This window comes from Cebus imitator, unplaced genomic scaffold (genome assembly GCF_001604975.1).
Source record: "Cebus imitator isolate Cc_AM_T3 unplaced genomic scaffold, Cebus_imitator-1.0 Scaffold79, whole genome shotgun sequence".
NCBI lineage: Eukaryota > Metazoa > Chordata > Mammalia > Primates > Cebidae > Cebus > Cebus imitator.
In genome coordinates this window covers 3,412,187-3,424,855 of record NW_016107394.1, presented here as the reverse complement: position 1 = coordinate 3,424,855, position 12,669 = coordinate 3,412,187, and the positions used below count along the sequence as shown (strand labels likewise).

Here is a 12,669-nt window from a genome sequence, read left to right as displayed (position 1 = left end):
AAAAAAAAAAAAAAAAAAGTCGGTGAATTTAGAAAACATCCCTTTTAAAATTTTTTCTAACTAGATCAATCGTCCCTGAGGAGATACAGTATTTCTCCATGATACCCTGTCCCAGAGGCAAAGGAGTGTTTTAAAAAATATTTTTCTGTGTTTATTTACATTTTGATCAGGCTGTAGAATTATGAAGGGAAAAACCTACACCCTTTAAAATGAGCATGTCTGAAAGCCTGTCCTTCAACCAGGTGTCATTGTAGGGACACTGTCTCCTAGATAGGCGTTAGTATGAAACTCTTGACTTAAAACCTTTGAGATGAGACCCATGTTTCCTACTTTGGTATCTGAGGTAGTTCAGGATCCTCTCCCTAATTTCCTCACCGTTGTCATTCATTGTTTGTCTTTCCTCCTGGCTTACACATTTTACCTCCAGTACTCCTGAAGTTTGCATTGTACTGTGCCTGAAGTTCTTCAGATGTGCAATGTGTCTTTTCTCACTGTCTTTGCACCTGCTGTTCTCTTGGCCTAGATATCTCTTTGTTACTCTTAATTGGTCTACTCTGACTTAGCCTTTAAGACTCATCCTAGGAGATAACCTTTTCCAGGAGGTTTTCCGTGATTTCCTAGGTTGGGATTGGGTACCCCATCTCTGGGTTACTCTGATTGTGGTTATCCGCTTATTATTTGTTGGTCTCTTCCACTTGTAGTGGACAGGAGTTGCACCTGATCATCCTTTTATTCTCAGAGCCCATCTTGGGACCTTGGACAGAGTAGGCATCAGTAAGGACATGTCAAGTGAATTCATTATTTCAGACTGGCCTATTAACAGCTGTAATTTCCCAGCCAGTCAGTTACTCCATGTTACTCTGGGCTGAGTTTTAATAGAGTGTCTTCTATCATGGTTGTTGTCCCTTACTCCCTGCTCCTTGCGTTGTCTCTACTTCAGCCCACTCTCATGAAGCTTTCCTCTACTCCTTGCCTATAGCTGGGTCAGTGGAGCTGTGTACACAGTAGACCCAATGAGACTCAGAAAGAACTTGATTTATGACAGATCCCTGGAATCTCATTTGGAATGAAGATCACATTGGTAAATGGAGAAGCTGGGACCTTATGATTGCTTTTCTGACCCTTAGTTTAGAGTTCTTTTTTCTGCTTCCAAGTTTCCTCTGTATTAACCTTTGGTCAATTTTAATTTATAGATAATCTAAAACGTATGGTATGAAACCAAATTGTATAAAATGCTTGTGCATTTGATTTTTACAACTGAAATATAAGACTTAATTGTTTGATGGTGGAAAGATTGAGACTTTAAGCTATGTGGGTTTTTAATGACTGTTCTGTTAAGCCATTAGTAATTTCTGGCAGGCAATTTTAATTATGACTCCCAAAATATTTTGCTGATTACAGTCTTAGTAGCAAGCAAAAAAATCACTTATGCATATATGCATTCTTTTAGTCAACATGGATATCAACTTCTGTGTTAGATTGGTTTTGATGATACACGGAGATGAGAAAGATGTAGTTGCTGTCTTCAAGGAGCTCTCAGGTACAACAGAGATAAGGTATAAGCAAATAAGTTACAGTTCAATGTGTTATAGATGTTATACAGTAAGTAGCAGAGAGGGGGTTTTCAAACCTTGTTATAGGGAAGAGTTCTTGGAGAAAGAGTAACCTGAGCTTATTTCTGAAAGAAGGCTAGGTTTTATGTGTGGACAATTTTGGTCACAGAGTCGGAAGAACTGAATTTGAACCCCAGCTCAGCCACTTACTAGGTGTCTGACATGGACAGGTTGTTTAAGCATTCTGTGAATCTCAGTTTTTTCCCATGTAATGTGGGGACAGTTATATCTGTATCCATCTTTGAAATTTAATACATGTGAAAGAAACTCATAAACGTGGTATACAGTATTCTGTTTTTAGCTCATAAATGTGATATACAAGTATTATATTCCTTTTTTTTTCAAACCAAACTGTATCCAGCTTTATTAAAGATACTTTCCATAAATAGTCATGGTATTTTAGGCAGGATATGGGCAGACAATCCTTAACAGTGTACAACAACTTTCAAACTCCCTTCTTCAATGAACTACCAAAAATTGGAAAGCCACTATAAAACCCATCTGATGCTCTGAACAGGGAAGGTTTAGAGTGAGGGTTGACGTTTCACATTTAGTATGTTGTTTAGCAACTTTTCACGAGTCGACCCTGACTTTCAGGAAGTGAAATGAAAGTGGCGGAATTTTTCTGAAGATCCACAATCTAGAAACGGAACCACTGCTCTTTTGACAGATGCCATCTCAGTGGCATCACTGGAAGTCCGGATTGCCTGAAACACTATTAACCAATGATTGGGGGTTAGGTCCTAACAGATGTCTGGGCTTAAAGGAGTTAAGTCTATGCTGAAAGACGGAAAGGGAGATGAGGACATAAAACCGATTTTGTTTTTCCATACCACAAGGTTTTTGTGCCCAAGGTGGCCATGTGTGTCAAAGTCAGGGAATCCCTCCTACTGGGAGCCAAGAGGAAGTCTCTCAAAACTGGAAGGGAAAGTTGTTTTCCCCACATCGATCCAGCTTCAGAAACATTCTGTTAGTGACATATACCCCTTCCCCCCAAAACAACAGTGAAATGTTCCGTGTGCTAACAACATAGCTTTAAAAAAAAGGTAAAACAAAATTCTGCATTTCTATAAAACTTGATTAAAAATAATATTTCAAATTACACAATCACCAGAACTACACAGTTATCAAAAATGCACTTGGCATCTCCAGCACCTTCACTTGGCATCTCTTAGCACCTTCAGCTTTCTGTGCCTTGTCTTGGCATCTCCATTTTCTGCAGGGTTAGGTTATTTCCCTCGTTGCCAGCCTCAGCTTTCCCCATTTTCTCTTTGGGTATCTGTCGCCCAATCTGGAGTGCAGTGGTGCAATCTCGGCTCACTGCAACATTTGCTTCCCAGGTTTAAGCAATTCTCCTGGCCCAGCCTCCTGAGTAGCTGGAATTACAGGCTCATACCACCATGCCCAGCTAATTTTTTTGTATTTTTAGTAGAGACAGGGTTTCACCATCTTGGCCAGGCGGGTCTTGAATTCCTGACCTCATGATTTGCCTACCTCGGCCTCCCAAAGTCCTGGGATTACAGGCGTGAGCCACCACGCCCAGCCCCTTCTCTCCCTTCTTTGCCGGGGCATTTTAAGGCTCAGGCTCTAGCTTTGGAGGAGCAGGTTTAGCAGACAACCTCATGGATCTTTTCTGTGGTTCATCCTTTACTTTGGCTTTATCTCCTTTAGCATCCCCTTCAGCCTTTCTCTTGGGCCTGGTGGCAGTGACAGTGACGGTGGTGGGATGTAGGCGCTGGGCATGGGATGCAGTCGAGCACAGGCTTTGGTTGGTCTGGGGGTCATTCTCACTTCTTCTGGTTTTCATTATTTATTTATTTATTGACAGTTATATTTTGACAGATTGTAGCATCAGTTTTCTTACCCAAACCAGAAATAAGTGAAGAAAATATTGAGTATATTAGTGTGTAGATATCATTTATGAAGTGCTAACAATGTAAACATGTATCAGGGCAAAGATTTTAAAGTTCAGATCCATGAAACTTTGATTCTGTGCTGTTATGCACGATACTGCTTAAGGTACCTAATGAATGGTATCTGAAAAATTATTGAGTTTGCTTCTTAGTGGCTTGGATAGCAACAAGCTGAACTAGAAAGAGCCCCATTTCCTGTCAGAAGACTTCTGCTTGCATCCAAGTGATGCAGCTTATATTTGTGCCACCATTGAAGGTTATTTAACATTTTAGAATTTCATTTTGTTCATCAGTAAAAGAGAAAAATAATAGTTACTTTGTAGACTGTGAATTAGGAATAAACTGGATAAATTGCTTAGCACTAGCTTTCATCAGTTAAACGTTTAATTTATGGAATATTAAACAAATTTCCATTTAATTACACTTTATTTTGTTAGAGAAACTTGCTCTAAAGGATGGGGGGCGGGGATTCTGTCATTTATGCTTTACTGACATTGATAATATCTTACCTCCTTCTTCCAGTTATTCCTCAATAATTTTGCAAGGTGTATTTAAATCCCAGCTGTTGCACTTACTTGCTGTGTGACCTTCAAAGTTACTTAATCTTTCTATAACTTATTTTCTCCATCTATTAGATGGAGACATAATGGTATTTATATTATATAGTTGTTAGGAAGTAACTAAAGTGCGTAGTTCAGTGTTTGGCACATAGTTTGATTTTAGTAAATGGTAGTGTATGGACTGAATGTATCCCACCAGAATTCATATGTTGAAACCCTAATCCTCAGTGTGATGTTTGGGGATGGGGTTTTTGGGAAGTAATTAGGTCATTAGGATGGAGCTCTTATAAGTGCCCTTATAAGAAGAGACACCAGAGAGCTTACTTCCTCTCTCTCTGCTTTCCACTATTTGAGGATACATTGAGAAGAGGGCCATCTGCAAATCAGGAAGCTGTCACCAGATACCAGATCTGCTAGTACCTTGATCTTGGACTTCCCAGCCTCCAGACCTGTGAAAAGTAAATGTTGTGGTATTCTGTTACATACACAGCAGCCTGAACTGACTAAGATGGATAGCATTGTTATTATCACTTTCATTTTATAAAAGAGAAGGTGAATACAGATTGAGAAACCTGATTAGATTCATAGTAAGAATCAAGGATGGGATTCAATCCAGGCTTGTGTGATGCGGAAGACTTTACTATTTATTCTTTTACCAGGCTACATTTTGTAATTAACATTTCATTTGTATGGAAACATATTCTGAAATGCTGTAGAGTGCTTGGAAATAATTTGTTATTCTTGGGTATTTAAAACTTTCAGTAGGCCGGGCGCGGTGGCTCAAGCCTGTAATCCCAGCACTTTGGGAGGCCGAGGCGGGTGGATCACGAGGTCAAGAAATCGAGACCATCCTGGTCAACATGGTGAAACCCCGTCTCTACTAAAAATACAAAAAATTAGCTGGGCACGGTGGCGCGTGCCTGTAATCCCAGCTACTCAGGAGGCTGAGGCAGGAGAATTGCCTGAACCCAGGAGGCGGAGGTTGCAGTGAGCCGAGATCGAGCCATTGCACTCCAGCCTGGGTAACAAGAGCGAAACTCTGTCTCAAAAAAAAAAAAAAAACTTTCAGTGATGTTTTACTAATAATTTACGTAAACTTGAAATTACATTGGTTAGGGAAAGAGCTCTTTGGCCTGGCCTTCCTGTGATCAGTTTTAGGGCAGATATTCTGGGGTGGTAGTCAGTGGTTAGTAAAAAGAAAATTGTGTGTGTGTGTGTGTGTTTGTGAATTTTCTCCTAAACAGCTTTATTGAAGTAAAATTGACATACAATAAGTGATACAAATTTAATATACAGTTTGCTTAGTTTTGACATACATATACCCTGTGAAACCATCACCACAAAGCATGTAGTGAACATATCCATCACCTCCCAAAAGTTTCTTGGTGCCCCTTTGAAATCTTACCCTCCATGTTCTTCCCGTTTCCCCGTTTCAAGCAACCACCTATCGGCTTTTCTGTCACTATAGATTAAACAATGGTCAGATCAATCAGGAATTAGTCAGTTCACCTCTCAGCTGTAGTTTACTGATCTGTGAAACAGTGATTCTAGCATCTTCCCAAAGGAGCATGGGAGAAGATTAGGAACAATATGTGTTAAGAGCCTAGCACAGTGTCTGATGTATAATAGGCCCTCAATCCCTGGAAGCCAATATTACCAGTAAGGTTTCACTTGGTGGTCTAGAGTACATTTGGGAGTTCAGAGTGCCAAAATGCATTTCTGTCACTTAGAGCTCCTGTTCTTTTCCACTGAATGGGCTTCCAGTGTTTTTTGAAACAGGAAACTTTACATTTAGGTAGCTTAAGGCCCTAAGGGACTTTCTGTTGTTCCTACCTTCCCTCCCTCATGCCCAGTATTCCACATGCTATTAATTATGAACAGATGTTCTTCAAAAATAAGAAAAGATCTCCACAGCAGATTTTTGAGTTCTTTATGCCTATATTAAGCCTGGCATTGTGATCAAGTTGCATAAAAAATGAGTTTGTAGTCAGAGTTCTGGGTTTTAGTTTCTATTCTGCCTTGGGCAAATCATGAAATCTTTCTGAACCTCAGTTTTCTCAGTGTAAAGTGGTGGTGGTGGAGTCATACCTCAGAAGTTTGTTGAGATCAAAGGAGAATTCTGGAAGTGAATTGTATGATGATGTTATAATTCATCTGCATCCTCCCATGACTGCTTCAGTGTTAGAACTTTGTAAAAGGATGAGGTAGCATTTAAATCTGATACCTTACACATTTTTCATATAAGTATTTTAAATTAGGCTCTACTAATAGAATAAAATGGTAAAAACCTAAGGTTAAAAGTGCTTACGTTTTAAAGCCAGAGAAACTTTAATTCAGATCTTAGTTAAGTAGCTTTGTTACCAGGGATAAGTTTGTTAATTTTTGTGTGCCTTAAATTCTCACCTGTCAATACGGCATATCTGTTCTACCTCAGAAGGTTGTTTGGGAAGATTAGAAATAATATGTGTACAGTAGTTGGCATATAGCAGATGCCCAGTGATGCTCTAGCTTCATTCCTTCCATTTCCAAAATTGGTAGATTTGTGGATTCATTGAACGATTACTGAAGGGATTACGTTTGCCTTCTCTATTCCATGATGCAGTTCAGCACAGGTTAGCTGTTAGGTAGTGTCTCAAGTTTCCCATTCAATTCTGTAAATGTTGTTTGAGGTGGTGATGCTAGCAGTTATTGCAAAGGATTTTTTTTTTAATAGTGGGAGGAACCTATGCTATGTTTTTGTATTTTGTTGTTAATTCTCATTACTCTGTCTAGCTAGAGATACTTTGTATTGTGAGAGCCAGGGAAACCAGGGGCCATTTTCTTGTCTCTTCTGTCTGTGTTTATTTGGGTTGGAGGATTGTCTAAAGGTTCCCTAGTGAATAAAGTAGTTTTGCTGAGTTCAGATTCTTCTCTCCTGGGTGAGCCCAGGTTGAACTACTGGATGAGAAAAGAAATAGAAAAACATGGAGAAAACTGGTGAGTTCTGCTTGTAAAGTTGTCAGGATCTTTGAGTTGGGGGGCATGCAGAGAACAGTTGATTCCTCATTTCCCTCTTCCCTTCCAGAGCCTGTATACTCCAACACAAGGCGAGCTTTAAGATGGAGGTCTGCAATGTAATTTCCTAGAAATTACTGCTTCTGGTAACGGCTCATTCAGTTTTCACCTCTTTGCTGCAGTAGATGAAACAATGGGGACAATAAAGCCATTTATCTGATAGCTGAGCCTCAATGGAATGTTTGTTTTAATAATGGTATAATTTGCAGGGTTCATAAATTGTGATTTTATTCTCATGGAAATAACTGCCCGGTGGTATTTGGATTCTCAGGTCTCCTGTTGTGGATAATTTCACTAACATTCTGGCTGACAATTCCCTTTATTCTACACTTCGGTTTAGATTGTTCATGCTGCTTGGGTAATTAGCCCAGAGCAGAGCCAGTTTTTTTAGTTTGGGGCTGGCAGGTGGTTACTAGGTAACTAGAAGATCTTCTAAAAAGGGAAGAAACTCTGCTTAGGGATTCAAGGCAAATACCCAGGTTTGTTTCGATTATCTGAGATTAAAAGAATTATCTAATACCAAAATATTTTATGAAAATTGAAAATTTGCTTCATCTGAATATTTATTTTCCATGACACCAAACAGCCCATTATATTTGGAATATCCTTTGTTTGAGTTTTAAATTTTCTTGTACAAGTTTTGGCTGGGAATATCCACAGAGGGCAGAGGCTGATAATAGCTACACATGCTAGACATTGCCATAGGTGTTTTACTTACATTATTTCTAAATCTTTGTTTTTTTTTTTTGAAACACAGTTTCATTCTTGTTGCCCAGGCCGGAGTGCAGTGGCACAATCTCGGCTCACTGCAACCTCTGTCTCCCAGGTTCAAGCGATTCCCTTGCCTCAGCCTCCCAACTAGCTGGGATTACAGGTTTCCGCCACCATGCCCAGCTAATTTTTGTATTTTAATAGAGGTAGGGTTTCACCACATTGGCCAGGCTATTCTCAAACTCCTGACCTCAGGTGATCCATTTGCCTCTGCCTCCCAAATTAATGAAAACTCGGATACGTAGGTATTGTTTCCATTTTACTCAGGTAAAAAGTTAAGACAAGTTTAGTAACTAAATTTAGGGACTTAGCTAATTAGTGGCAGTTTACCAGATTCAAAGCTTTTTCTAGATTTTCAATTATAGTATGAGACATTCTGAAGATATATTCAAGTTTCTATTAAACTGTTACATATTACAGCACTTGGCTCAAAAATATATTATACATGAATTAGTACCTATCATCAGATATATATATCTGATTGTTCTTCCTGTCATTTAATCTTGTTTTACAGCAGTAACATACATGGAGTATTTTGATCATCTCACCAAAATTAAAGGACTTCTAGGCATAATCCTGTTTTAAGAATTCTTTAACAGGCTCCAAAACGTGGCGTAGTCACCGGAAATAGCCTCAGACTTGGATTTCAAAATCTTGGCTCTCCATTTATTGGGTTATACTTCTTAACCATCATTGGATACCCTTTACTCTTGGATGAGCCTTGTTTTGCTCATCTACAGAATAGGAATATGATACACGCTTTACAGGGACGTTAGGGTTAATGTTTGTGGTGGGGTCTAATATATGCCTTTAACATGGTAGGGGATCAGTAATATGTTGGTTTCCTTTCTTGACTCATGCTACTACTAGTAGAGTATTGGGATAATTTGGTGCTTTCATCATTGGCCTTAGGATTTATTAAAAGACAGCCAACTTCAGCCAGATATGATGGCTCATACCTGTAATTCCAGCATTTTGGGAGGCTGAGATGGGTGGGTCACCTGAGGTCAGGAGTTTGAGACCAACCTGGCCAAAATGGTGAAACTCTGTCTTTACTAAAAATACAAAAAAAAATTAGCCAGACGTAGTGGCACATGCCTGTAGTCCCAACTACTCAGGAGGCTGAGGCAAGAATCGCTTGAACTCAGAAGGCAGAGGTTGCAGTGAGCCAAGATTATGCCATTGTACTCCAGCCTGGGTGACAAGAGTGAAACTCCATCTCAAAAAAAAAGATGGCCAATTATGTTATATCTTCATGTGGTACTGTTAAACTAATAGACCTTATTTTTCTCTAGGAACTTGGTGTTCCATCTAGGTAATTTGTTTAAGGGACAGTTAGATAGATGATGTAGTTTTTTACACTCTCTCGGTTAAGAGAGTGAGTGCATATGTGGAAAGGGCATTGGATTTGTGATCATACAAACTTGGTGGGAGTTCCAGCATTGCTACTTACCAGCTAAGTTTCATAGAATGACTGATATTCTCTGCCTGAAACTTGGGATAGAGATAATAATAGCTGGCCTTCCCATCTGTTGTGAAGGTCAAATTAGATAATGAATGTGAAAATGCCTTTTAAATTGGAAATATGCCAGGCAAGATAGTAATTATTATGTGACAGTCATAATTAGTATTAGGTGGGGCTTAGAGAATTAACTACATTTTTTTTTTTTTTTTTGAGACAGGGTCTTGCTCTGTCACCCAGGCTGAAATGCAATGGCTCATGGCTCACTGCAGCCTCCATCTCCCAGGCTTAGTCATCCTCCTGCCTTGTCTCCTGAGTAGCTGGGACCACAGGGATGCAACACCATGCCCCTACCCCAGCCCTGCCTCTTGTTTTTTTGAGACAAATCTTGCTCTGTCACCCAGGCTGGAGTGCAGAGTCCCATTCATAGCTTACTGCAGCCTGGAACTCCTGTATATAAGTGATCCTCTCACCTCAGTCTCCTGTGTAGCTGGAATTACAGGCATACACTACCAAGCCTTTCTAATTCTTGAATTTTTTTGTAGAGACAGGGTGTCTGTGTTGCCCAGGCTGGTTTCAAACTCTGTCCTCCAGCCATCCTCCTGTCTTGGCCTGCCAAAGTGCTGGTATTACAGGCATGAGCCACTGTGCCCTGCCAGAATTCACTGCCATTTTAAGAGGGAAATTTAAAATTTCACTTGAACTATATAAAGACATTTTGATGAGTTTAATTACGGTAGTCTTTAGGACAGTGGAAGAGAAGAGGCCAGAATGACATCTGGGTAGATAAAATTCAGTGAATGTAACTGCATAGTGGAAGTGAGAATGGGGTGAGGTACTACTGTGAGGCAGGCCAAGAGCACTTAGGGAAGAGCTTAGACTTGAGGTTTGGATCTTGGTCTAGTCTTGATCCCTAGAACAAGAAAGTGGGAGGCTCCTTGATTAAAAAAACTTAGAACACTGGGTAGTATGTGGAGAACTGATTGAGGAATAGGGATAGAGGTAATAACTATAGCTTCCCTCCTGATGACAGTCAAGTTAAAATTCTGGTTTTAAGCCTTCTAGGAATATGTACAGAAGTTAAAATAGTTTTTTTTTTCCTTTTTGTGGAGAATGAGATCTTGCTATATTGCCCAGGCAGGTCTCAAACTCCTGGGTTCAAGCTATTTTCCCTCTTCTGCCTCCCTAAGAGCTGGGATTACAGGCGTGAGCCACAGCACCCAGCTAAAATAGATTTTTTACATTCATCTTTCTAACCCTTAACAATTAACTGTGTCCATTTTTGGGGGAATTTTCCATGTGAGTCTTGTGATTATTGCACATGAATCCAGTGGTGTCTCTCAGGTGAGCACATTAATATATCTTCATTTAAAGAGGTACAAGTGGTGGCTGCCAAGTGGGGATCTGCTTCCATAGGCTAGAATGCTTAATTTTATGGAGCCATATTCAGATTATCTCTTACTTGAAAATTGATTCTGTTTACAGTATTTCAGTAATGCAGATGATATTTTTCCTAAGTGGAACATCAACCTAAATTTTCAATGTGTTTAATTATCGATGTATCTGAATGCTGCAGTGTATTAGTTAAGGATTTTTCCATGTGAGGAGAGGCTTCTGTCTCTGAGTTTTGGTAATACACTAATTTTATTCATTTTTTTTTCAGGAGGACGTCAGTTTTTCTTTACTGCAAGCAACTGCATTATGTTGCCTGGATCGTTGCCTTCTGTATTAAGTATTAGAGTAGAATAGGTGTCCAGGACAGTTTCAAAGTCTGTGTTTTATCTGATTGTAAGAACACACTTAGGCATCTTTCTTCTCTGTTCTTGGTCTACTAGTATGAACATGGTACCGTGACTAAATAAGGGGATGGGTTTCCATAGGTCCTACTCAGAATCAGTTTGAATTACTTTATCATATTAACTTCATATGTAATAATGTTAACTGATATTTGCATAATTCTTTGTAAAGTATTTTTATGGTACTTAAATATTTTTGTCTTGTCTTTTTTTTTTTTTTTTTNTTTGGAGACAGAATCTTACTCTGTCATGCATGCTGGAGTACAGTGGCATGATCATGGCTCATTGCAGCCTCAGCTTCCCAGGCTCAAGTGATCCTCCCACTTTAGCTTCCTGAGTGGCTGGGATTACAGGTGCCTGCCACCATGCCCGGCTAATTTTTGTATTTTAAGTGGAAACGAGGTTTTGCTGTATTGGCCAGGCTGCTCTTGAACTCCTGACTTCAGATGGACAGATCACCTTTGAGAAAGAAAGACACACATAAAGATTATTTTTTTTTTTGAGACGGAATCTTGCCCTGTCGCCCAGGCTGGAGTGTAGTGGCGCGATCTCGGCATTCTGCAACCTCCGCCTCTCAGGTTCAAGGGATTCCCCTGTCTCAGCCTCCCAAGTGGCTGGGACTATAGGCATACACCACCCTGACCAGCTAATTTTTGTATTTTTAGTAGAGATGGGGTTTCACCATATTGGCCAGGCTGGTCTTGAACTCCTGATCTCATGATCCACCTGCCTCGGCCTCCCAAAGTGCTGGGATTACAGGAGTGAGCCACCGTGCCCGGCCAACACAGAAAGATTTTTAACGGCTACCTCTTATCTTCAGATAGTCTCAATGAAAGTATCTATTTTCCATACGAAAAAGACTATTGTGCATTCCTAAGAAAATAGCTGTAAAGCTCTAACCAACAGCTAAAAGTATTATAGAGGGGAAAAAATACAGAATTTGGAGTTAGGAGACCTAGGATGTGGGGTACAGATTCTGTTAATAAATGAATGATCTTGTGTAATTAATTCATCTTACTTTTCCTAACCTATAGAATGTATATGAAAAGCATAATAACTGCATCACAGGGTTTTAAGGCTCAAATAAGACAGATAATATATTTCATATATACCTATATATTCATATAAACTGTTTCTGAGAAAATATAAGAGTTAAGTATGTAGCTCTGAAGTCAGATTGCTAGCAATTTTATCATCACTCTTTAATACTAGATACAGCATCAACTTTTTCAATCATGCATTCCTTCAGCGATCATTATGGAAAACACACTGTTGCCAGCTATTAAAACAGAGATAATACCCACAGGAACACACACCCAGCTGGGTTCTAATCACAGCTGCATTTCTTTATTAGCTATGAGACTAAGCAAGTTACTTCCTTTCTCTGAGACTCAGTCCTCTCCTCTATAAAATGGGGATAATGAAGATTAAAACAAATACTGCACTTGGCACTTGCCTGGCGTATAACACAGCGTTAGCTAGTATCATTATCATTATTCT

At 39.5% G+C, this 12,669-nt stretch overlaps 1 protein-coding gene across 4 annotated transcripts in view; it reads left to right on the top strand.

Annotated features, from left to right (window-relative positions):
- FAM168A (family with sequence similarity 168 member A) overlaps positions 1-12,669 on the top strand; it is a 177,991-nt gene that overhangs the window by 17,441 nt on the left and 147,881 nt on the right. The window contains exon 2 of one of the 4 annotated variants that reach the window (XM_037740111.1): positions 4,441-4,544. The exons of the other annotated variants lie outside the window; for them this stretch is intronic. The gene's annotated coding sequence lies outside the window, so the exon portion shown is untranslated. The remainder of the gene's footprint in view (positions 1-4,440; positions 4,545-12,669) is intronic. 4 annotated transcript variants of the gene reach the window in all.